Source organism: Humulus lupulus, chromosome X, assembly GCF_963169125.1.
Source record: "Humulus lupulus chromosome X, drHumLupu1.1, whole genome shotgun sequence".
In the NCBI taxonomy this organism is placed as follows: domain Eukaryota; kingdom Viridiplantae; phylum Streptophyta; class Magnoliopsida; order Rosales; family Cannabaceae; genus Humulus; species Humulus lupulus.
The window spans coordinates 42,659,545-42,686,782 of record NC_084802.1 but is presented as its reverse complement, the minus strand read 5'-3'; positions in this window follow the sequence as shown (position 1 = coordinate 42,686,782).

Genomic DNA, 27,238 nt, shown 5'->3' with positions numbered 1-27,238 from the left:
AGGGTGTGGTGACATATTCGTAATGTAACGACCCGGATTTTCAAGACTCGATAATGCGGAAATATAAATGTTTTCATTTAACAAAATGTCTCAAAAACCCGTATAAAAAAAAAACTTTTTTAAAAAGTCGTATGGCCATACTTAACATTTAGTTTCAACATATTTTATAAAGAGTAGAGTGAGCCTAGTTTAGGAAAATTACACAACATTTCCAAAAATAAAACGGCTTCCCAAAAGGTCGGTCCACATGTACATTTGCAAGGAAGATTCCAGCGCTCACTGCTCTGCCTTGCCCTTGCACTTACCTACAACATGAAACAACTAGGTAAGCGAAAACGCTTAGTAAGATCAACTTTCAAACAAGCATGTAGAGAATTAGGGTTCCGGACTCATCCGGACCCTACACAATCAATTTCAAGAACGCTAAAGCGTCCTGGCAAACTTATGGTCATGCCTGATAACCAATGATAAATCAATTCATAACTAGATAAAAAAATCCTGCACTCAGAAAAATCCCAGAACAAGCAGATATATTATATCACAGCTAATTCTTATCAACAATTATATCCCTGCACTCAGAAAATCCCAGAGGCAGCAGATATATTATATCACAACTATATCTTATCAACAATTATATCCCTGCACTCAGAAAATCCCAGAGCAAGCAGATATATTATATCACAACATAATTCGAGACCAACGCTCGACAATTTCCAACAATTCATGTGTAACGCGCCCTCCAACATAATTGCTAATCTGTAAAAGAGAACCGAGTCTCCACACTAAGATCTAGCCAATAAATATTCTCATCAAGGGTAACTATCGTGTTAATTAGGGCATCGCTACATGTTCAAGAGTGAAATCCAATTTACACGGTTTTATGGAGACTTCTATGTTAATCAGTGGTGCTGGTGAGCAGCTGCCCCTAGGGTGTTCAACCTCACTCTATCTTGGCAACCCCTAGTATCTCTAGGCACTCTCACGGAATGGCCAATATTCACGGCTGCTATCCGGGAATAACTTATCAGAGCACTTGCTCGGATTCTAACCGTCCAATGATTAAGTAAGCATGAGGGCCCCTAGGTCCCATTTATCTTGGCGCCCCTAGGTTTAACCAGCTTATCCTCATCTCATGGCCACTCGTCTCGGTAATGAACCGGACATAAATAAAATCAAGCAGTGTGACGGGGATCAACCGTCTAGGATATGACGGACTTCTACCGTTCATATTTTCTAAATCAGCACTCACTAGACTAACGTCTCTAAGCAACTTTCTATGACAGCCTATGTATATGCATGTATCCCTATACTAACATACAAGACAATAATCATTTCATGTTGCAGCCATACAATATAAGTTGACTTACTTGGAGTCCTTAGCGCTCAGCAAGTTTTCACCCTCCAACGTTCAGTCCAGTTACGCTTAGCCAATACTGTAGTTATTCATACAGTATACTCGGATTAATTATGGCACTCATAATTCATTATTATTATTTTGGGCAGTTTGGTCATTTTAATAAAAGTCATTTGTAAGGATTTACAATCCTTATTTGGTTTTAAACTTATTAAGGAAAGTTATACAAAATATTCGAGACTAAACCTTAAGTCTCGGGGAGACCTATCCTAAGGTCTCGATACCTAGGCTCGGGTATCACAATGGTATTTCCCACAATCCGCTAAAAATCTTATTCTTTCCAGGTATCGCTATTAACCCGCACTTTCGACTAGTCGGTTAAAATATGTAAGATTTTAGCCGGTATTATATCCAGAAAATACAAATAAATTCCTTAATTATTTTTAAAGAAAATAAACTCTTTAAATTTTCCTTTTATTTTTCTTAAGGTTTTAATATCTAAAAACCGTTTTAAGAAAATTGCCTAATTTGTCTTAATTAGGAAAACCGTTATAAATTTCTCATCTTGACTAATTAATTTTCCAAAAGCAATTAATCAATTTTTACTTACTAGAAAAATAATTCATTTAATTATTTTATCAAAATATAGGGTTTTAAACCCTCTTTTAATTTATTAACTATTAATAAATTAAATCTCTTATTTTTAGAAAGAATAAAAACTCTTTAATAAAAATAATTCATTTAAACTCAAAGGGGTAATTTTAGTGAAAATATGATTTCAAGACTTACCATTTTATATCTTGAAATAAACAAAATTTTACTTTTTACCTTATGTTCCAAAATCTCATTTTTATACTAAGTGTGAAAAACCTATTTTTCACATTTTTAACTACATACTTCGTTAGTTCATAACTTGAAATTTACTTACCCAATTGTTACCAAAATTTCCCAATTCCATTTTTGTTATGCCATTTGGATCTTTGTAAAATCTTAGGTCCAAATGAGCATTTTTTATTGGTGAAATCATTTTCCAACAATGAGGTAAAAATGCCTTATTTTCAAGTCCTTATTTTTTCCAAAATTTGACAGTTAATAACTTTCAAACCGTTCAATATTTTCTTACCAAATTTTACAGTAGAATAATAGGTTATGCCGGAAATATGTACACAAAATTTTAGAAAAAACTGGGTTCATTTGCCCTATACAGAGGCTGTCCAAACTTGGTTCCGAAAATAAGAATACGAAAAAACTGTTTTTTACCTAAACTTTGAAATAGCATAACTTACTCATTTCTAAACATTTTTTTGTGTTTCAAAAGCTCAATTTTATGTACTCAATCTCAACAACATCACTGTACAATTTAATTTTACAAAACCAATATACAGTGGCTGCTTGACCCCTTGGAAGTCACAGCTCAAAACATGTTTTGTTTTAGGGTATCCTACAAAACCCTTGGGGGTTTTGGTTCCCATTTTCAAAAATCAATACACATGCATCATAAAAAATATTAAACAACTACCATAACCTTATTACATCACCAACAAGAAACTTTAAGCATTAGATATACAAAATAATGCTTAAAACTAAAAACCCTACAACAAAATCATCAAAAGTAAACTTTTTTACCTCTTTGGTGTTTTTGCTTAAGGTTTGGACCTTCCTATAAGCTTTGACTCCTTCAAAACCTTTCAAAAACCCTAACCAACTTCCCCCAACAACATTGGTAATTAGCTATTTGAAACTCTATGATTAAAACTTGACAAAAGTCTAGATTAATGAAACTTTACCTTAGGGAAAACCCTTCCTAGACCAAGACTTAGCTTCCAAGTTTCTTTGGTGTTCTTGGGGTTGAAAATGGAGAGAACACTTGAGAGAGTCTTCAAAAATCAGATGAGAGTGAATGAGGGAGGGAGAGTGGTCGGATTTGGGGGTTAGAATGGCTCACACAACTCTTCAAAATATCACAAAACACTTGAGTGCTTTTCTACCCACTTGCCCACTTGACTTCTTACACCTTTTTCACTCTCATTAAGTTTTAATCACCAAACTTAACATTAATTAATTAAATTTAATGTCTCTCACATTTAATTTAATTAATCACATAATAAAAGTTAACCTAAGGTCCATTCATGGAATAAAATTCCCAATTTCGGCAAAATTAGGCATTTACCACAAAATGCCTTAAAATTTCCATTTTCTTTTAGGTTTATTATTTTTGACCAAACTTTAACTTTTATGAATGTATTTTATGCCCAAAATATAATTGCCATGATTTTTCATTTTATTTTCCGAGATTTTTACCCGATCAGGGTTTTTGTGTCGGTCCAGGACCGAAAGTCTTATCTTGACTTTTAAAATCACAAAATTCATATTTTGGCTAGCAATAACTCATGGAATACTTACAAACAAAATATAATATTATTTAAAATAATATTCTTAACCCGGGGGAAAAAATCCCGACCCGAGTCGTTTGAAGGTACCCAAAAACGTAGGACGTTACACGTAATGTGCGATCTGAGACGGTCCTAAGGAGCAGAATAGCTAAATAGTCACAACGGGGTCAAATACTCAGCTCGGGAGGAGCCTAGGGGTATTTTGGGAATATGGTATGTGTTCGGGAATTACCGGGTAACAGGTAGTGATTAATGCTTGTTTAAGTGTGTCAAAGATTAAATGGTGATTTATAGGAACACTCGAGGATTTAGCAGGAGGTGGCAATTGACGGGATTGCCCTTGGTGGCATTAAAGGATTGATGATAGACATAGGGGTGTTTTGGTCATTAGGCAGCTAGGATAGACTCAACCAGCAGCACACTAGAATGTTTTGGACCCTTCTCCGCTTTTCAACTCTCTCTCTCTCGGTTCTCTCTCATCCTCTCTTTGTGACTTAGAGAACTTTGGGCAGAATTGAAGGGAAACTCAGGATTAGAGGCTGGAAGCTTGGGCAATTTGGAGCTAGAAGTGCTGGAGAGCTAGCCTAGGTCGGATTCTTAGTAAGGTAAGGATTCAACTTGACTTTTTTCTATTTAATTCTGCCATGAATTGGAAGTTTGTATGAGAGTTAAACTTTAGTTTAATTTTGAGTGTTGGTGAGGTTTTTGAATGATTTATGGGATTGTTGAGATGTTTAGGCTGTGTGAAAAAGGATTCTAAGCTTAATTCTAAGTTGGGCTGGTGTTTGGAGGGTGAATTGTGGATTTAGGCTTGGGGAAAAATGCAGAAAAGTGGTGATAATTCTGGGTTTTAAGGCCCAAATCGCGACCTCGTTCATCAGGCGCCGTGACTCATTTGAACAAGTAGGCCTGGGGGCCTCGGAAACTTGCCCAGGCACTGTAGCGCAAAGTATAGCGGGCCGCGACCCATATCCTTTAGCAGAGAGGGCTTTGCCCTCTGACTTGAGCGTGTCGCGACCCTTAAGGGCTAGGCCGCAGCTCAAATGTGAAATAATGGTTGTTTGAGGGTTTTAAGCTTGGGAACCCAAATGTTAAGGCTCAGGAAGGATTCTACTTCCCGGTTTAATAGAAATCAAGGTCCCGCAGGCTAGATTAATATTCTGAAGTTCTTATTTGGTTTAGGGCTTGATGGATGGTTATTGTGAATGCATTGTGACTAGGTTTTCATCAAGGCTCGGGTTAGGGGATCGTGCTCAGGATCGCGGTAGTCAATCAGTTCGAGACACAGCTAAGAAAACTGTTGTACCCATAGAGCAGGGCATGGACGTATTGTTTGTGTGTTCAGGGTGTGGCCCTATTGCTTATGCTTAATATATGTGTGAATATGTGTGAATGTTATGTATGTTTATGAATGAACAGCGAGGGTCGAGAACGACGAAGGTTGGGAACGTCAAAGGCTGGGAACGGCGAAGGCCGAGAACGGAAAAGGTCGGGAATGGCACAGGCCGGGAACGACAAAGGCCGGGAACGGAAAAGGACGAGAACGGCAAGAAGTCGTGTACAACAAGGGGCCGGCATCGGCGTTGAGCATGCTGAGTGCAGGCCACTAAGGCGAGACCCTCCAAGGTTGTTGTATTCACCCGTTCGATGAAGATTGCGAACCCAGAGCCTGGTAAAGCACCTGGGTCGGCCTAGGCCGCTATGTGGTTAGCCTGTTGGCTTTTTCGGTGTATGTCGTGGATTGTTATGTTATATGTTATATGTTGAGTTTTCTTTCTGGGCTTCGACTCACAGGTGCTCTATGGTGCAGGTAAGGGCAAAGGAAATGTCGACCAACCATGAGTACGGAGAGCGTGGAGCGATGGGTTCATGTTCGGCCTACCTGGCTGCCACGGCTATGGTTATTTTGGGAAAATGTACTGTAATGGTTGTTTTGTTGCCTAGGTCGACCGTATTTATATTTTTGAGTTGTAATACATTTTGTAAACAGTAGTTTGAGATCCCAAATGTATAACTTTTTATGACTTCAATGAATGTCCAAATCTTTGTAATTTATGTCATTAAATGAGTTTTATTTCAATTTATTCACACAATTAACCTAAAACCTTGATTAAGAAGCTAATGACACATTTTTAACTCATGTAGTAGTGGCTCAAAGGAAATAGGGCGTTACAAATAATATGTTACTTATTATAAATTGGAAAAGAAAACAATCAGATCTGAAAAAGCAAGATCAAAAATAAAATAAATCATTGAAAAAGACGAACATAGCATAAAAAGATCGAAGAAGAGGTTAATAAAAATTAATAAAAAAATTATCTAATATAAAAAATATTTAAAACACAAAAAATATATGTGGAATTGCAAATTTAACTTAAATAATAAAGCAAAAATAAAAATTTATCCTAAAAATAATACAAAACTAAAAATATTAAATTTAAATTAAAACATATGACATCTTTTCAAAATTAAAGGAAATATAATCTCATATAATTAATTTATAATGAGCAAAGCCATATATTTTGGAAAAAAAGTTGAAAAATCCCATATTTTTGTTAAAAAAATTTTTTTATGTAATTTCCACTTTATTAAACAATGTAAAAAAAGAAAGTATTTTTCAACCAAAGTTTGACTAATTTCTATATCATTAATAAAAGTTTTAGAAATAAAGCAAAATTCAATCGCACTTACAAGTGATTTCAAGAAACACGAGCACATTAGCAATTCAATCGCACTTACAAGTGTTGCAAGTACTTTGACAATTCAATCGAACTTTCATAATGCACAAACACTTGGTGATTCAATTGTACTTACAAGTGTCACAAGTACTTCGGCGATTCAATCGCACTTACAGGTGGTTTTAGGAAGCATAAACATTATGATAAGTACTCATGGTTCGAGGTGAACAAGTTGTTGGTGCTTAAGCATTCTTAATTTTTTGTAAAACATTCTATCATACCCATTTTTAATAAGGTAACGTGGCAAAAATGTCGTTGACATGGGCTGCCGAAAATTTGTTCGGTTAAGTCATGTTCGTATAGAAGCACCATGTCATTGTTCGTGCACATGGATTATGCATCTAGGTAAGGTGCTCGTATAAGAGTGCTATGTCATTGTTCATACATATGGGTTTATTCCCATAAGATGTCACTATTCGTGCATATGGATTTTGTTAGCATCTTTATATTGATTAATAAAAGTCTTTCATTTGCGGAAAGTTCGAACCTAAAGCACAAAAGTGTTATTTTCTTAGATACGATCAAGGTATAAAAGGTTATAAGCTTTGATTGAAGGTTAAAAATAGAATCAAAACCATAATTACTAGGCATTTCATATTTAATGAAAATGAAATATTTTGTATTGTTGATACTAACACCAGTGTAAGAAAATAGACCACTAGACTTATCAAAAAGGATGATTAAAATGACCAAATTCAATCAATGGATCATGTCCAATTTAACAATTGTGAAGGGAGAAGGAGACCAGACAGCTGAAATAATCACAAAGATGTGGTTTCATAGATAGGATAGCATATGCATTTATAAAAGTAACTAAGAGCAACTCCAGCAATAGTGACTAAGAGCAACTCCAACCTAGCATCTTTCCACCATTTTGGTGTTGATTTAACAACAAATCACACCTAATCAGATTGCAAATGTCCTACTATTTTGCTGAAATCTGTAGCAAATGGCATAATCATCTTTTTTGACTTTTTGTTTTTTATATTAATATTTTATATATAAAATAATATACATATATATATTTATAAAATAAATAATATAATAATATTCAATATATTTTTTGGTGTAACTTTTAGTGTTGTTAAGGGTGTTTGCAGTGCGAACGGTGTGGTTTTTTTACCAATTTATGTTTTATATATAAACTAATGTACATATATATATTTTTAAAATAAATAATATAATAATATTGAATATATTTTTTGGTGTAACTTTTAGTGTTGTTAAGGGTGTTTGCAATGCGGGCGGTGTTGTTTTTTTACCAATTTATTGGACCGCACCACATATGCAGTTTGAGCAATTTTCCAAACCGCAATTTGCACAGCAAAAACCTCAAACCGTATAAACTTGTAATGTCCCAAATTCCCTAATGCGGCTTAGTGCATTGATTAGGAGTCCAGGAGGGCAATAACTGGTTTAATGCATTATTATGTGATTATATGCATGATTAAGTGAGTTATATTATTATATGACTGAATTGGCATGCAGGTGGTCGTTTCTTATTAGAAGGGCATTTTAGAATTTTGGCCCGTTTAGGGAAAAATTGTATATATGTGCATATATACGATATATGTGTGAGACCACATTATTATGTGGATATGTTTGAGATACTCGGCACAAGGCGATCCTGGGAAGTAAGTTAGCGGTTTAGTCATAACGGGGTAAAATGTTAGGCTCGGGGTGAGCCTAGGAATAATTTGGTAACTTAGTACATTACTGAGATTGAGCGGGTAATGAGAAATTAATTGGTAATTATTTGACGATATGGGAAGTAACGGGAATTGTGAGACGTTAATTATGAATAACGGGGTATGTGGCAAATGAAAAAATTTCCCTTGAGGGGCTTTGAGAGAGAGTTTTCCCTAGGGGCATTTATGTCTTTTGGGAAAAAGTAGTGACTTAGTCACTCTCTCCTTTGGCTGAAGGAAGCAAAAGCAGAACACTCTAGCTCCTTCTCTCTCCCTCTATACGATTTCTCTCTTCTTTCTTAGCACCTTGATTTGATTTTTGGAGAAAAGTAAAGAATCATTAAGGCTAAGGCTTGGGAATTGAAAGCTTGAGGTTAGGTGTGATTAGCTGCAACTAAAGGGAGGTTTAATTCAAAGTTGAGGTAAGGATTGTAACTCTGTTTTTAATTGTATTCAGCTTTGGTTTTGTTGTTCTTGAGCTTGAAAGTTCAAGGTTTTGGATTTGAGTTTTGGTGGTGTTTTGAGTGTGTTAAAGCTTAGGTTTTACTACTTAATTAATGTTAATGTTATGCCCGAATGTTGAATATAGCCTTGATTGGGCGAGGCCCCTGTAAATGTGCATGATTATGATTATGCATGTGAATGATTGATTAAGCATATTGAATGCCCGATTTATGGATATTTGTTCTATGATGACTGCTTGTTAGCATTATATAATTGGGAAAATGCTTGACTTATTAGTCAAAACGGCAATAGCGTTGAGCGCTAGTCGAAAAGCATTGACTTATCAGTCAAGAATGGCAATAGCACTGAGGGCTGGTCAAAAAGTATTGACTTATCACTCAAGGATAACAATAACGCTGAGCGCTAGTCGAAAAGCATTGAGTTATCAGTCAAGGACGACAATAGCGTTGAATGTTGGTCAAAAAGCATTGGCTTATGAGTCAAGGGTGGCAATAGCGCGCTGAGTGCTGGTTGATATGGTTAGATCTAATTAGGAGCACATCATACGCTTGTCCGACCCAAGGGTCATGGAAAATTAAGCACCTGGTACGCTGGGCCAGGTCCAAGGCTGGTTATACATAGAATAGGGCAATGGGCCTCGTGATGACTTATTAGTCTCATATCCTAGGGCATTGAGCCCCAATGTGATTTATTAATCATGTAACTTGAGCAACGGGCCCTGTGGATGCCAAAATTTTAGTTGCACAAGGCTCCGCCTCGTGATATAGGCTTGGGATGGAAATAGCAAAGACCGACCCTGCACCCTGCGCCAAAGGCCTCGCAAGGCATGCGCCTCTCTTACAGAGCCTCACTTCATGCCCAAGCTCACGTAGGATCACCCCTCAAAACTAACGACGCATCTCGCACTGAGGGTCCCAAGGGGGGGCATGTCTTGTTAATAATGGCCCACCTCGCCCCAAGGCCTCGTGAGGCATAGCCTCGCACTTGCATGCCTTCGTCTCGCGCAAGCATCTCATGTGGCATGGCCTCGCGCCATGAGCCCCCATCTCACGCCATAAGCTTGCGTCTCGCACAAGAACCTCGCGAGGCATGGCCTTGTGTCACGAGCCTTCATCTCGCGCAAGCGCCTTGCGAAGCATTGCCTTGCGCACCAACCTCCACCTCGCAAAGCACTGTCTCGCGCACCAACCTTCGCCTCATACCAGCATCTCATGAGGCTCTTTCCTTCCATGCCCCTTGGGGCCATATCTTCCATGATGACCCAAAAAGACTTCAACACTTAAAGGTTAAAAGAATAGGATGCACTGTGAGGATGAAAAACCACGCATGACCAGAAGAGCACGTACATCTGTGGAATGTACAGACAAGTAGTGAACCTTGTCCACCCCAAGTACAAAATATATACGAGGGTATGGCCCTGAAAACACCAGATGTCTGACCCTAACTCCACGCTAGACAAGTGGTGGTCATACGTAAGGTACCTGACGTGGTCCTTCCGAGCCAGCCTCTGACATTGGTACCAAACAGACAGTGGAGGTACAACTAGGTACTAAATTGAGGTGCTCCCGTAGACCCTTGGCGTGTACTGGACCCAACCACCATGCTCCTAGCACCACCACCATCTGTAGACTGCATATGCAGGGTCATGTCCCCAGGGACCACCATGTACAGTGAGCCAATAGTGCTCTACTATAAATATGATCTCCCTTCACCTGAGAAAGGGGTGGGAATGGGGAGAATTTTGTAACTAGTTGTTGCTAATGAAAACATATATTCAACGTTCTCTCTATTTTTTGTTATAAAATTCTAGCATTTACATTTTGTGTTCTTGAAATCATAAGGAAGTTTGCTTGAAGTTTAGTCGATTTAAGTTCCCTTCTTTTACAACTCACAAAGTTCTTGATCTAACTTAGTTGACAAGTTCTTACCGTCAACAGTTTGGCGCTATCTGTGGGAAGGATAAGTGTCAAGCCACTGTTCTTCTATTTATTCTGGCAGAGAAAGATGCCAAGACCTTCTAAGCGTCTGAGAGAAACACAAGAGGTTTAGGTCAACCTGGACGGAGATCAGCTGAAAGCCTCCATGAGGAATCCTCCACCACCCAAAAATGTGAATGCACCAAAGAGTCCAGGGCTCCTAAAAATGAAGGAAAGGCTTCATCCCCAGCTGTCTAGCCCAATGAGAGCCATCCAGGACAAGCGGCTACCCCTACGGGAGGTGCCGGAGAATTTTTGCCCGAAGGCCGCCGCAGGTGCCGAACTCCGGCCGACAAGATCCGGGTCCATCAACGCGCAGGCCTGATAAGAGTCCCTGAGTACATTCCATAAGCTCGAGCTCTAGGACTCGATTCTATGAAGAGGAGATACGTGAGTTAAACCGAAAGAACCAAAGGCTAGAAACCACCTTAGAAATTATGCAGGAGGTGTTGAATGGCCTGCTATAGGGAAAGTCAAGCATGCCTCTTCCTGGGCGAAAGGAGAAAGGCCACGACCAAAGCAGTATGAATGTTCTAGAGAGACGAACCACCCTAAGAGGCTAGAGTGGATGAATGACACTAACCCTCAAGACGAAGTTGAGGTCACTTTCAAGGGAAACACCCCCAGACTTGAGAAAAGAACTCAGCAAGAAAAGGACGAATGAGAGGACCACATCTCCTGTGACTACCCTGGAAGACAAAAAGAAAGGAAATGCCAACCCATCCAACTCGAGAGACTCCTTGAACAAAAGGAGACAAGACTTAGATACCGAGATGAGGAGCCTACGGAGCAAGATAATCACCGCGTCTGGGGGGGCACACTGTCAATGACGATTTTGATTACGAATCACCCTTCATTAGGGAAATCCAAGCCATTCGTCTCCCAGCCAACTTCAAAGAGCCTCACATGACCCCTTATGAGGGAAATACAGATCCAAAGTACCATCTTCATGCGTTCAATGACCTAATGAAGTTGAGAGGAATTAATAGTAGAGCCAGATGCCACTGATTTGCTGTCACATTAAAGGGTCCTGCGTACATGTGGTTCAAAAGACTCCGGCCAGGGTCCATCAGATCTTGGCAACAATTTTCTGACGAATTTCTCTAGCAACATCACGCTATGCGTGATTACACTATGCCAGGCACCAGCCTCGCTAACATAAAACAAGGAGAAGACGAGAGCCTAAAGAGCTATATCCACAGGTTCAATATGGAGGCAGCCAAAGTAGGAAGCCTGACCCGAGGGGAGTTAAAAATGGCCATTACATCCAGAGTGTGTCCGGGTAGTAAGTTGTGGGATAACATGCTAAAGAGGGAGGTCACTAACTTAGATGATTTCTATGAATGGGCACAAAAATACATCTGTGTTGAGGATGATCACGAGAGTCTTAAGGCTGGGAAGGGCGGGTCATCCCTAAAACCCTCATTTCGGGAAGGCCTAAGTAGTGCAAAGAAAAAAGGGGTCTATGAAGGGTCAAGAGATGATCGTCCTCGGAAGCCCTAATGTGTTGGTGAAAACAACCAGACCCATACACCTTTTATAATAACCTAACGCACGCTAGGGAGAATATCTTTGTCACGAATGAGAATCAGGTCCCCTTCATGTGACCCCCACCAATGAAGAAAGATCAATCAAAAAGTGACCCCAGTAATTATTGTCAATCTCATAAAGACATTGGCCACACCACCGCAGAATGCACTTAATTGAAGGTAGAAATCGAAGAGCTTATACGCAGGGGACAGTTGGGTAAATACATCTATAGAGAAAATCAAAGACCAGAAGAAGGAATACCCTCACCACGGGCATGAGATGTAGCCCCAAAGCTGCAAGGAGAGGTTAGGACCATCTTCTTAGGGCCAGGATTCGGAGGCAAATCGAGGAAGGGGTGAGATGGATACGTCAGGGAAGCCAGGAAAAGTCCACCTCTATGCGTCTTAAGTTTGGAGCAACGCCCCCAAAGAGTTTTAAGGGGGAGAACGACTCGATAACCTTCACCGAAGAAGACGCATGGGGTGTGCATTTTCCTCACAATGATCCCTTGGTGTTGACTGTACAACTTGCTAACATGAAGGTCCATCGTGTTCTGGTGAACAATGGGATCTCTGTATCCTATGTCGCCTAGCTTTAGAGAAGATGGGTCTGAATATCAAGAACCTAAAGCCCTGCAATACCTCCCTATATGGGTTTACAAGAGACTCGATATAGCCCATAGGCGTAATTGAGTTAGCCCTCACCATGGGAGAGCAACCTATACAAACCACAATAATGGAAACTTTGTTGTGGTAGACTGTGCCTCGGCCTTCAATGCGGTATTAGGGAGACCCTCCCTAAGAGAATTGAAGGCAATAACCTCAGTATATCACTTGGCCATAAAATTCCTGACTCCTAGAGGGATAGCGAGTGTGAAAGGGGAGTAGAAGGAAGTCAGGGAATGTTATAACATCTCCCTTCGCACAACCATAAATTATCAGTGCCTATGGTGATGGTAGTACATGGAAGCGCAAACCCGCATGAATTAAACCCATGGGTCAAAGATGATTCTAGGGCTAAGCCAGTAGAGGAGTTGGAAGAAGTCACAGTTATGAATGAGCCGTTGAGGAAGCTGAAAGTAGGGGTTTACCTTCCGAATATCGTGAAAGAAAAGTTGGTAGAATTTCTAAAAGATAACCTTGATGTGTTCGCCTGGAGTCACGAGGACATGGTGGAGATAGATCCATTAGTCATGTGCCATCACTTGAACATCGACCCTAAAGAAAGACCTGCGAGGCAGAAAAATGAGGACACTAGATCCAGAGAGATACGCGGCCCTGAAAGAAGAAGTTGACATGTTGAAGGAAAATGGATTTATCCGAGAAGCATTCTACCTAGTATGGGTATCCAACCCAGTCCTAGTCCCAAAGTCCAATGGGAGGTGGAGGACTTGCTTGGATTTTACTAACCTTAATAAAGTCAGCCCCAAGGACAGCTTCCCACTTCCTAGGATAGATTAGTTAGTAGATGCCACGGCTGGGCATGAGCTACTTAGCTTCATGGTCACCTATTCCGGGTACAACCGGCTGATGAAGAGAATACTTCATTTATAACAAACAATGGGCTTTAATGCTATAAGGTAATGCCTTTTAGGTTAAAGAATGCAGGTGCTACTTAACAAAGGTTGGTAAACAAGATGTTTGCAAATTATGTAGGAAGAAATATGGAAGTATAAGTAGATGAGATGTTGGTGAAGATAAAGAAGGCAGAAGAGCTCAAAAAAGACCTTGGTGAGAAGTTTGACACCCTCTGAAGATTCAGAATGAAGTTGAACCAGCTCAAATGCACCTTTAGAGTTTTGTCGAGGAAGTTCCTCAATTTTATGGTAAATTCCCGGGGTATCGAGGCCAATCCTGATAAAATCAGAGCATTATTGGAAATGAACCCACCGAGAAACAAAAAGGAGGTGCAATGCTTGATAGGGAGAGTAGCGGCACTCAACAGGTTCATTTCCAGATCCACTGACAAGTGCTCCCCTTCTTCAACATCCTAAAAGGGAACAAAAATTTCGCTTAGGATGAAGATTGTCAAAAAGACTTTGCTAAGCTAAAAAAGTACCTTGGACAACCACCCCTTCTGGCTAAGCTAGAAAAAAGGGAAAGATTGTGCCTATACTTAGCAGTGTCAGAGCATGGCATTAGCGCTGCCCTAGTCAAAGGGGAAAAGAATCACCAACAGCCCGTACACTATGTCAGCAAGCGGTTGGAGATGCAGAAACTCGGTACCCAAAAATATAAAAATTAGCATATGCTTTGGTAGTGGCCTCGCGAAAGTTAAGGCCCTATTTTCACACTCATGCTATTGAAGTGCTCACCAACACCCCTTTGTGTCAAGTCTTGCATAAACTAGAGACTTCAGGAAGGTTGTTAAAATGGTCGATTGAATTAAGTTAGTTTGACATAATTTATACCCCAAGAATCTCGATCAATGAGCAGGTACTTGCAGATTTTATAGTGGAGTTTGCCTACCGACCCCATGGAAAGGGAGAAATAGAAGAGAATGAACCAACTTGTGGAGGAGAAAAACAACGTGAAGAATGGAGCCTCGATGTAGACGGAGCTTCCAACGAAGGAGAGGCCGGAGCTGGCATAGTAATGACAGGACCTGGGGGCATAAGATGTATTGCGCATTAAGATTCAGATTTGAAGCTTCCAACAATGAAGTAGAATACGAAGCACTCATGGTTGGCCTGTGACTAGCCAAGGAGTTGAAGGTAACACATTTGCATGTCTTTAGTGACTCACAATTAGATATATTTCAGGTGAAAGACGAATATCAAGCAAGAGGCCCAAAGATGGCTGCATACCTGGCCAAGGTGAAAGGGTATTTGGACCAGTTCGAAAAGTACACCATAGGACAAATCCCAAGAGAGAAAAATACGAATGTTGTAGCTCTCGCAAAGATCGCCTCTACCCAAGATGAAGATACGCTTGAGTCCATCCTTGTGGAATACCTATCCAGGCCAAGTATAGCAGAAGGAAAAGTTCACATGGTCAATGGTCCCGGGGATTCATGGTCCACACCCATCTCAAGGCACTTTGGACAAAAGGATGCTTGTAAGCTGATTTACAAAGCCGCCCAATGCACCCTGGTAGATGGAGTCTTGTATAAAAGAGGCTTCTCCACCCCGCTCCTCCGGTGTATAGATAAGGAGGAGGCCTCGAAGGTTCTACAAGAGATACACAAAGGAGAATGTGGAAATCATGCTGGGGGGCAATCCACGGCAAAAAAGGCCATCCGACAGGGGTATTATTGGCCTACCATGGAAAAGGATGCAAGTGAATTCGTGAGAAGATGTGACAAGTGCCAATGACATGCGAACTACCCCAGACAGTCACCAAATGAGCTGGTGAGCATGACCAGTCTGTGGCCCTTTGTTGTGTGAGGGATCGACTTGATTGGCGCGTTACCAATAGGAAGAAGAGGATCAAAGTACGTGGTTGTAACACTAGATTACTTTAATAAATGGGTTGAAGCAGAGCCTCTAGTCAATATAACAACTAAGTAAATCACCACCTTTGTCAACAAGTTTATTGTTTGCAGGTATGGAGTGCTCTACAAGATAATCTCCGACAATGGAACCCAGTCTGAAGGGGGGTTATTCGACATATATTGTAGAGAAAGGGGGATTAAGAGGAGTTTTTCCGCTGTAGTACACCCAAAAGGAAATGGACATGTGGATGCCATCAACAAGATCCTAAAAAAGAACCTGAAAACAAAATTGGAGAACTTGAAGGGAGCCCGGGTTGAAGAACTGCCTAATGTGCTTTGGGCCTACAGGACCACTCCCCGTTTTACTACTAGAGAAACACTTTTCGCCTTAGCCTATGGGTGCGAGGCTGTTCTTCCAATAGAAATGAAAGTCAACTCTTTCCGTGTACAAGCATACGATGACCAGGCTAACCACACAGCATTGGCTGAAAATTTGGACATGTTGGAGTCGAGAAGAGAAGGCACGACTGTAGAGTCCAAGAACTTTACTTAGCTAGTTAGATAGTAGTATTATAGTATTTATATCATTATCTTTGTAACTGTGGATTTTTGGTTCAGACCGGGAATTATTTGGACACTCATAGTAGTACTTGTAGATTTTCTAAGTTTAACCTATAGTTTAAGAATATTAATGTTAACCTAAGGTTTGATTATATGACTGATATTAAGGATAATATTTATTATACTATAAGTTTTAGATAAGGACCAATAGGATTTTAAGCACATGTTATGTATGGATGATTAAGGATTAAGTATTTTGAGGATTAAATTTAATAAGGGTAAAAGTTTGAATGCTATAAGGTCAACCAGCAGCTTTGAATACGTTGAGGGCTTTGTCAAGGCTGTTACTCCATTCAAACTTAGCTAAAAATGTGTAATTTCGTGTTTTATTAATCAACGTGTGCCGATATATCGCAGCTATAGGGGGCGATATATCGCAGCACGTAGATACGGAAAACACGAGACGATGCACGACAGCCTCGGGCATACTGGCCCAGGCGATATATCGCCTACAGGGGGCGATATATCGCCTCCTTCAACATATTTTGAAACATTTTGAATTTTTTTTCCATTCAGCCATTCAACCTCTTGATAAGTCCAGCACCTTTTTGAACAAGTCTTCAGCCTCTGCTGAACGATTATTCAAATTATTTTCACCTAAAAAGCTATTATTTTTATTCAAGTAAAATTAAGATCCTTTCATTCCTAAACTCTATAAATAGGACCTAGTACCCAGCCATTATTCACCTTTTACTCTAAGTTCAGAGGCTGCAAGTGCTAGGAGAGTGTGAGAGTTAAACACTTGGGTGGGGAAATCATAAGCTTGATCATCATAAGCTTATCAAACACTTGGGGAAGTAAGGTTTCATAGCATTTCAGTTCGAGGTTTAGATTGGTCTACAAGTCTTCAAGGTATTTCTATACCCTAGTTCATTGGTATTATGTTATTTTCTTTCTCATAGTCTTCTACTCAGTCTTCTAACCTTATTCTTATTTTGGTTAGGAAATCTAAGAACTTGCACATAAGTTTTTGGTAAGTATGTTTCTCCAAGGTTTAGTCCTTCCATTCCTTTCATTTCTCTTTTTCTTCTATAGACTCACCTTTTCTTAATGGTTATTAGGAGTGTTCCAAAAGTCCCAACGCTGTCCTCTTATCCCGGTAACTTTGGTAAGGAAAATAGGATAGAATCTATATGTTTTATGCTTATGTTATCTTATGTTTTATGTTATGAAATATGTTATAAAATATGTTATGAATATGTATGTTTGTAGGCTTGGGCATATGACCCATATGACTAACAAGACCCCAAATAGATTATGGGCATATGACCTACTTAGCTAGTAGGACCCCACTAATCTCATGGGCATATGACTTGTTTAGTCTATGGGACCCCAAGTAATAATGGCCATTATAGTATGTGTATGATAAAGTGTTATGTTAAGTTTTTTTATGTTTCTTATGAAATTATGTATATGAACTATGTGTTAGATTTTTCCTTGCTGGGCATTAGGCTCATTCCTTTTTGTTTATATGTGCAGGAAAATAGCTATAGTGGCGGTAAGGTTCGTGGATGCTTGGGGGATGTGTATCGGTGGTGAATGGAGTCAAGGAGTCGAGAGTTCGATTTTCGAGGATGTAGTCTTGTTTTACCTTTTTTATGGTTTTACATGTATTTTTCCGCACTTTCTATGTAACTCCTTTTCACTTTAAATTATGTTTTGTTTTAAAGACAATGGGATCCCATATCCTTCTTGATATTTTATGTAAGTAATTTTTATTTCTACAAGTTTCTAATAAATTTATGGTATTTTCGCAAATGTAAGTTTTATTAAGGATTTGTATGTATAGTTTCGTTAATGGTCCAAAATTCTAGAGTAGTGGGTCATTACAACGACTGAGGTTGGAAATGTACCAGTAGCGGGCCGCAAGGTACTATAACTCTAGAGTGCGAGAGAGGACATTTAGGGTCAGAGACCTTGTGTTAAGGAAAGTCCTGCCAGAGACTCGCGACCTAGGGGCGAGTGTACTAGGGGCGAACTGGGAGGGTCCCTACCAAGTTGCCCTGGTGGTGCCCCCTAACACCTACAAGCTAGCACGTTTAGATGATACCATGGTACCCAGAGCGTGGAATGTAGAGCGCCTAAAAAAATACAATCAGGAAGACCTCCATATCTGAGGCAAAAATGTCATTACATTGTCTAAATATGCAAGTTCATGTTAAATAGTTAATAATTAAGAAGGTTATCCCAAAAGCCTCAATAGATGCAATACTGCCATGAGCACCTTTGTAATCTACCTATCCTTAATGAGAACATTTCATTTTTCACCCCAGTCGTTACTTTTCTTCTTTTTTCATGAAAATACCCATATAACATATATGTGCACATAGTGGGGATAAAATGACCAAAGTGTTCAATGAGATATATCCCACCGACCACTTGGGGGGAAAGAAGGAGATATATAAATATATACATATATATATAAAGAGCCTCGTAAATCATCTCTTGGGTTCATGAGGATTAGCTACCCTCACAGATCTTAGGAGATCCAAGAGGCTCTACAGGGTTAACACCCCTGATTAAAGAGGTAACAAGTGAAAGGTATTCCCCAAAATTATGAGGAAAAACTACCCTTGTGAATGATAAAGGGGGCTTATTAGATAGGCAAAAACAACCTCCTAGACAAGGTCAGTTCCTCCATAAGGAGTAAGGCTTCAAGGGGGACATCCATCAATAAGTCTGGAGCGGAAGTCAAGTTGCCTAGCCAAAAAGGATCCCAAAGGAGACCCTTGCAAAAATAGTACTATACATAACCACGAGAAGGACGCGTCTCGCAAAAAATCATAAGTGTGAGCAAGAATATATAAAAGGATAGTAGGAGCCCAAAGGGTCAATATATCCTTACAAATACAATCAAGGTGCACCGAAGAGACTATTATTACCGGTCCAAATAAAACATCAACAAATTATCAGAAAGAAATGAGACTTATCGAACCCCTTTTGCTTCTGCATACAGGAGCAGGCTCAAAAAGACCTCAAGCATAAAGAAACAACAACAAAAGATCACACATATATGTATAGATAAAAAGTCGTGATAATGCTACAGGATAAAGTCAGCACCAACCACAACATGACTTAAAAAAGTTCCTGAAGGAAAAAACAAAGAACCTGGAGAAACCTCTCCAGCATAATAAGGTTCAAATAATTATACAACCAAATCGAACTTGAAAATAAAAGCTGTAGAAAAGAAATCTCAAGGCCTCCTATTGCAAGCATTCCACTCGGCCGCTCTGGAAACATCATGGTGACCGTAGGAGGAGAAGTCAAAACTAGGATTATACCTCCACACTCCATATAAGGTGCACTCCATAGACTTGTATTCAATCTTTGCCAGATTGGCCTCTAAGTGGGTGATCCTCTCCCGCAACACCTCAGCCTGAGCTTCTGCTCTCTTCTTCTTTTTGGATGATGAAGAGGCCTTCGCCAGGGTTGTCTCCATCTTGTGATTGGCATCAGCAAGCTGTCCCTCTAGCTCTTGAACTCTAGTCGCAAGATGATCCCTTTCAGCGTTGGACGAAGATAATTCCTACACCGAGTTTATCAAACGTTGAGCCACCAGATTAGTCTGCAAGGAAGCAAAAAATTGAGAAAATAGGGAACCCAAAACACAAAAAAAACCAACGTAAGATGCATGAACTCACCCAAGTAGTTGAGTGCATAAGCATCTCCCCAAGCTCTGCTATATTAAAATTCTCGAGACCTCTCCACTCGGTTTCGGGGATATCCTCAGCGACCCGGGCATACCTTCACACGTAAGGGGCTAATGTGTGACTCACCCAGGACATCCCCTCGAAATCATGAGCATCTGGGTGAGCAAGGACAAATGACCCACTCACCGAGTGAGGAGGAGGCTCAGGAGCATTAGACGAAGGGTGCCTAGAATATCCATGACTAGTGGGGGCGTGAGGGAGACTGTCAAACTCATCATAGGATGGCAAAATAAAGCGCCCTTGTACGAACTGTGGACTGTGAGAATTAGAAGTCATGTCGCGGTTCATAGAAGCAGAAGAATGGCATCCCTCGGAGGCTGGAGATAACCAAGTTAGACATTTTGATTCAGGTGAAGTCTCCTCAGGCACCCATTCAGCATCACCCTCATCTGAGTGAGGTTCTGCCGGAGTTGCCTTCTTCTTTCGCTCAGAAATGTGTCATAGCAGGTCAGGCTCAAAAACCCTGGATAGACCATAATAATTGAGGTTGTCCATAGTAAAAAGATGGGCAACCATTTTTGTTGAAGGGTCTGCATCAAGGAAGACATCTACCGGCACCACCTCCGACTCAGGAATGTCGGGGATACTAAAACTCTTTGAATAATCAACTCAGTTATCAATATGAGTATAAGGTCCACAATAGCAATCTCAATGTAAAAGGAAAGACTTGAAATTCTTACTTGGAGAGGATCGAAAATGTTTGCGGACAGAAAGGAGACCTTTCATAAAGAAAAAGTCCTGCTTCCACAAACCCGGGTTAGAAACGGAACCTTCTATCAAAGAGACCTGAGATTTTTCTTTCTATAAAAAGTAGAAGCCCTTCGATTTAGGAGTGGGCATGAGATTGTACATGAAATGCACCTCTTGGGTCGTAGGAGCACGACCGTTAAGCTTCATGAACTCGATATACAGGCAGCTCAAGGTAAACCAGTTGTTGGGTGCCAGCTGGAGTGGAGTGAGGTCAAAGTGATTCAGGATCATGACAAAGAATGGGTGTAGGGGAATGGTCCCACCCGCCTTCAAAATATGTTCGCTCAAAGCGACGTAGCCTTGGGGGGGATTATCATCCTGGCATTTATTGGATGGTACATACAGTTTGTACTCCTTACTAATATGGTATTTCTCGAACAACTCAAACATTCTGTTTTCTGACACGTTGGAAATAATGGTGGATGCCAGTAAAGGACCAGAGTCTGGCTTCTCGGAAGCAACCTATTCCCTCATTCTCTTCGACATGTCTGCAAAACCAAAGGAAAAAGGTGAGGTCAAAACAGGGCACTTTACCCTCCATTTTCTTCTTCTTGTGAGAGTTTTCCATCGATACATTGAGTGTGGAAGCATCAAACATGGATGGATTAAAGACAAGGGTTGAGGGGAACCAGGAGTGACCTCGGGACTACTATAAGGAGAACACGGGGCTGAGGGTTCAGGAGGAAGGTTTCCCTCCATGAACTCTAGCTCCATTTGTAAGTCAAGGAGGCTCACTCTAAGGCTAGCAATGTGATCATTAAGATCAAAGGAGAAAGGGACTCCATCACCCCTCAAAGTCGAGTCTATCTCGCTCTCCACCACCCAGATTTTATGCCTAAGCTTGACCATGCGTTCAAGGTTATATATACGAGCCCTCCTTAAGGTGTTGTAGCTTTGGTAAGGGTTGTTTTTGGGGGACCTCGAGTCTGAGGACAAGTCTACAAACTTGACCCCCAGAGGAACATTAGACAGCCCCTCAAATTCCATAAATTCTTGTCTCGTTGGTGATATAGGTGCAAGTGTACTACAAAACAAAAAGGAATAAGCTCAAAACCTCTAGACACAAGTGCTCAAAATAACCAACTATGGGGTGCAATGGAGGGTATATGTATTAATGGGTGCATATACACAAGTTAGCTCACGAGGAGCTCTGGCCAAGGCAACCCTTCCCAAATAACGCTAATTTAGACCCACTAAACACAAGAAAGAGTGAAGGCATACCTTGAGCGGGTGAATTTATGCACCGTCGCAGCTGCAAAAGTACACGCCTACAAAAATAGAGATAGATATTTTAGTCTTCAAGCACATTTACAGATATTTATATAAAGAAAAAAAAGTACAAAGTGCCCTTGTAAAGGATAGAGCCACTCACCTCTTGGAAGCTTTGAAGACAAAAGCACCACCAAGCTAAGAAAAGATAGTGTAGTAATTGTTTTTGAGAAGAAGACCTATTTATAGGAGGATCAAACTCATCCTAGCTGTTGAATCCAATATTGGATCTATGGTCAAGAATGAAGCCAAATACCCGCATTGGGATCCACGAAGCCAAATGATAGGCTCACATTTATCCTCAAGGAATCATGAGGATCACTACCCCAAAGTGTGTTACTTCACACCACCAAAGCAAAGAAACAAATTAACACCACAAGAGACTTGAGTGCAGCATACCAAAAAGTCTACAGGAGCACCTAAAGGCCCTCCCATAGATTGGAGGGCAAGTGTGGATGCCAAAATTTTAGTTGCACAAGGCTCCGCCTCATCATATAGGCTCAGGATGGAAATAGCCAAGACCGGCCTTGCACCGTGCGTCAAAGGCCTCGCAAGGCATGCGCCACTCTTACAGAGCCTCGCTTCGTGCCCAAGCTCACGTGGGATCACCCCTCAAAACTAACGATGCGTCTCGCACTGAGGGTCCCAAGGGGGTGCATGTCTTGCTAATAATGGCCAACCTCACGCTAAGGCCTCGCGAGGCACAGCCTCACGCCTACATGCCTTCATCTCATGCAAGCATATCATGAGCCATGGCCTCGTGCCACGAGCCCCCGTCTCACGCAAGCATCTCGTTAGGCATCGCCTTGCGCCATGAGCCTCCATCTTGCACCACAAGCCCTCATCTCGTGCAAGCACCTCGCAAGGCATGGCCTCGTGCCATGAACCTCCATCTTGAGCAAGCGCCTCACACACCAACCTCCACCTTGCACCAAGGGTCTCGCACACATGCCCTTGTGCCTCACGAAGCACTGTCTCGCGCACCAATCTCTGCCTCATACCAGAATCTCATGAAGCTCTTGCCTTCCATGCCCCTTAGGGTCATATCCATGACAATCCAAAAAGACTTCAACAGTTAAAGGTTAAAAGAACAGGAATCACTATGAGGATGAAAACCCACGCATGACCAGAAGAGCACGTACATGTGTGGAATGCGTAGACAAGTAGTGAACCTTGTCCACCCCGAGTACAAAATACGTACGGGGGTACGGCCCTGAAAACTCCAGATGTCTGACCCTAACTCCATGCCAGACTAGTGGTGGTCATACGCACAAGGTACCTGACGTGGTCCTTCCGAGCCAGCCTTTGACATTGGTACCAAACGGACAGTGGAGGTACCACCAGGTACTAAAATTGAGGTGCTCCCGCAGACCCTTGGCGTGTACTGGACCCGACCACCACGCTCCTAGCACCACCACCATCTGTAGACTGCATATGCAGGGTCATGTCCCCAGGGACCACCATGTATAGTGAGCCAATAGTGCTCTACTATAAATATGATCTCCTTTCAGCTAAGAAGGGGGTAGGAATGGGTAGAATTTTGTAACCAGTTGTTAGTTATGAAAACACATATTCAATGTTCTCTCTATTTTTTGTTATAAAATTCTAGCATTTACATTTTGTGTTCTTGAAATCATAAGGAAGTTTGCTTGAAGTTTAGTGGGTTTAAGTTCAGTTATTTTACAACTCACTTGACGAGTTCTTACCTTCAACAGGCCCCGATATGACTCATTAATCATTTAATTATGGTAGCTGGCCCATATGACGATGTGGTCATTTATATGAATGATATGCATGCATGAGTAGGTTTGTTTTTGCTAGGAATGCTTATTATAGTTTGGTAATGTACTATAAACTGCTTATGAGCATGTTTAAGTTTTCTTGTTAGGCCTTGGCTCACGGTTGCTATGTGGTGCAGGTAAGGGTAAAGGGAAGCTATACCAACCATGAGTTGGAGAGCTTAGGTGGCGACGTGTACATATGCGGCTGCTTGACCACCACTGTCAAGGTTTCTCAAAGGAACTAGGGTTAAACCTTATTTTTGCCGCTTAAGTCGGCAGGTTGTAACTTTTTAGTTGTAATTATCCTTTTGGAACTATAAACAACTTTGTAAACATTTATTATGGGATCTCATGCACAACTTAACGTTTTAATTAAATATCCATTCCTTTTAACCGAAACTTTTAACCCTGGACCATTAATCACATGTAGTTGCACATTTATGGCCAAATGACTCGTTTAGCGAGTTTAGCATAATTTAAAATACACATTGTAATGGTCTTGGCTAACCAGGGCATTACAACTTGGTATCAGAGTGTGCCAAGGTTAAAGGTTCTTGAAGACATGTTGGGCATGTACACTCGCCACTAAAGACAAGCTCGACTCAGGGTTTGGTAGTTATTTATGTGATTATGTGTTTAACCACTTAAATAAGATATAAATGCTTTATCTGCATGCCTTATTAGGTAGTATGACATATTCTTATAGGGTCTGGCCCTTGACTACTACGTGATGTAAAAGGATGTGCTTATTAGCACTGACATTGCTTGTGAATACAAAGTAAATGCTTATTAGCATTGTTATATGGACATGTAGGTCATGACATACTCATTAGCGTTGCCATAGATACATGTATGCAAAAAAATGTTTATTAACATTATTATTTGTTTATAAATGCTAGTAAATGCTTATAAGCACCGGTAAATGTTAAAGAAATGCTTATGAGCATCACTATTGATTATGAATAACAGAATGTGCTTATTAGCACCATACTTGGATATGAACATGAATCGACATGCTTATTAGCATGGCTGTTGAATGTGAATGATTAGTTACTTGTTCTTGGATTGTGAGATGGCAAGAGGTTTAGTTATCACTACCTAACTGGATGAATTAATTATTGTAGCAAGGTATATGTAACGTCCCAAATTACCTAATAAGGCTTAGGGCCTTGATTAGGGGGTCAAGATGGAAAATTATGGAAATTATGTGATTATGTGATATATATTTTTATCATTATACGATTATGTGAGTTATATTATAATATCACTTGATATGCATGTTTAGGTGTATTAAATATGCATGTGGGCCCATTTATGATTAAAAGGGCAATCTTTGTAATTTAGCCCGTTATGGGTATATTTGGCATATGTGTGAGACCACATAGTTATGTGGATATATTTGGGTTACTCAGCATGAGACAATCCTAGGGAGCAAGCTAGTGGGAAAGTCACAACGGGACCCATACTTGACTCAGTGTAAGTCAAGGGGTATATTGGGTATGTATTATATTGTCAGATTATTGGGTAATGGGAATAAATATTTGATTATATATTGGGAGTTAGTGAGATCATGAGGGAATTCTGGGGATTTTGACTATTTGGCCCCCGAGGACGTTTTTGGGTACCCCGAGCATTTGGATTTGCTTTAGGTTACTTAAGCTCGAAGTAATCTGACAAACGAGAAGTACGTTCAAAACACCTTCTCTCTCTCTCTCTCTCTCTCTCTCTCTCTCTCCCATTCTCTTTTTGATGCCATTAGCATTTTTGAAGGAAACTCAAGTTTTAGAGCTCATAGTCAAGCAAGGTTAGAGTCATAACGATTCCAGGAAAGATTAGAAGCTTGATAGCCGAAGGATTTAGCTGGGAAACGAATTAATTGGAGGTAATCTAAGTTTTAAGTTTTGAGTTATGAAGCTTTATTAGATTTTATGCTTTGATAAGTTTTTGAATTGTTTGGAACTTGGGTTTTGATGGCTTTGGGCCATGGATTTAATTACGAACTTTGTTTTTGGGATTTGGATATTTTTGATAGGTTTATGGAGGGTTTTGAAATGGGAAAAAGGGAGGAAATGGCTGGGTTCCAGGTCGGGTCACGACCCTGTTCTTGGGCACGACTCAAGCTTGACGAAGGTGATGGACACGACGCTTAAGGGAATTTTTGGCCAAAATGGGTTTTTAGTGATGGGAACTCAAACCTAAGGGCTCGCGATCGATCTTACTACCCAGTTTAGTAGCATCCGACATGTCAAAGGCTAGGACTCGGTCTGGAAGCCTATGTTTACTCATTATTGACGGGATTTTATATTATGGTTGTGACTAAGTTATCACCAGGGGCTCAGAATCGAGATCGTGCTCAAGGGTCGTTCATTTGCAATCTGCACTTGGACCAAAGGTAAGACAACTACACCCAATATGTCATACAAGTTGTTATCCCAAAAATTTGAAAAGGATGATGTGGCAATAAAAATGGACACGTGGCATGAATTAGTTGAGTGATCTGGCTTAGCAGTAGCCCAATGTATCAGTTAAGAATTTGGACTGCTTGAGAGATGCTATAGTCAAGTCAAATACACCCGAGGAGAATATTTGGGCCAAGGTGCGCTTGGCTCAGACCCCAGTTCGAAGAGCCCAAGTATTTGTTTCAAACCCAAGTCCAAGGAGCTTAAAAGAGGGGTTTGGACTTTAGCTCGAGGGACAAGAGCAGCAGGTCCGATCGGACCTTAGCTTGAGGAGCCCATGAGTACTTGGCTCGGACCTATCCGAGGAGAGCCTCCCAAGTGTTGGCTCGAACATGTCCAAGGTAAGTATCCTAAGTTTTGGCTCGGACGTGTCCGAGGTAGGTTTCCTAGGTGATTGCCTCGGACCTATCTGAGGTAAGAAGCTAAGGAGAAGGAGTCCCATACAAGACAAAAGATGGACTTAGATTTTGGCCAAGGGTACGCAAGGTCCGATCGAACATAGTTGGGAGGTGCTAAAGGAGGTTGCCTCAGACTTGTCCGAGGTGAGATGCCAAAGAGGTTGGCTCGGACCACCTTTGTCCGAGGAGAAAGCAAGAGGAAAATGCCTCGGACCACCTTGGTCCGAGGAGAAGTCCACCAAGGTCCGATCGGACCTAAGTTGGAGGAGGTTGGCTCAAAGTTGTCCGAGGTAAGAAACCAAGAAGAATTGCCTCGGACCTATCCGAGGTGAGAGGCCAAGGAAGTTGGCTCGGATCACCTTGGTCCGAGGAGAGCCAAGCATGCATGACCTTTTGGTCCGAAGAGAGCCATGCATATATCACCTTGGGCCAAGGAAAGCTTGAAGGAGTAATCAACATGCATGTGAGACTACGTCAAAATCCTCAGAACGAATTTAGCAAGAATTGGTCTAAGCACCCAGGAATCTCTCATTCCTCACTCAAATTGAGGAATCTGTTGTATTTTCTATATTTTTTGTAATTTAAGTATAAGATGAATAATGAAATATCCCTATGTAAAGGGGATATTAGTTGAGGATCCAAGGCCTATAAATAGAGGGTTGGTGGGATCGTAA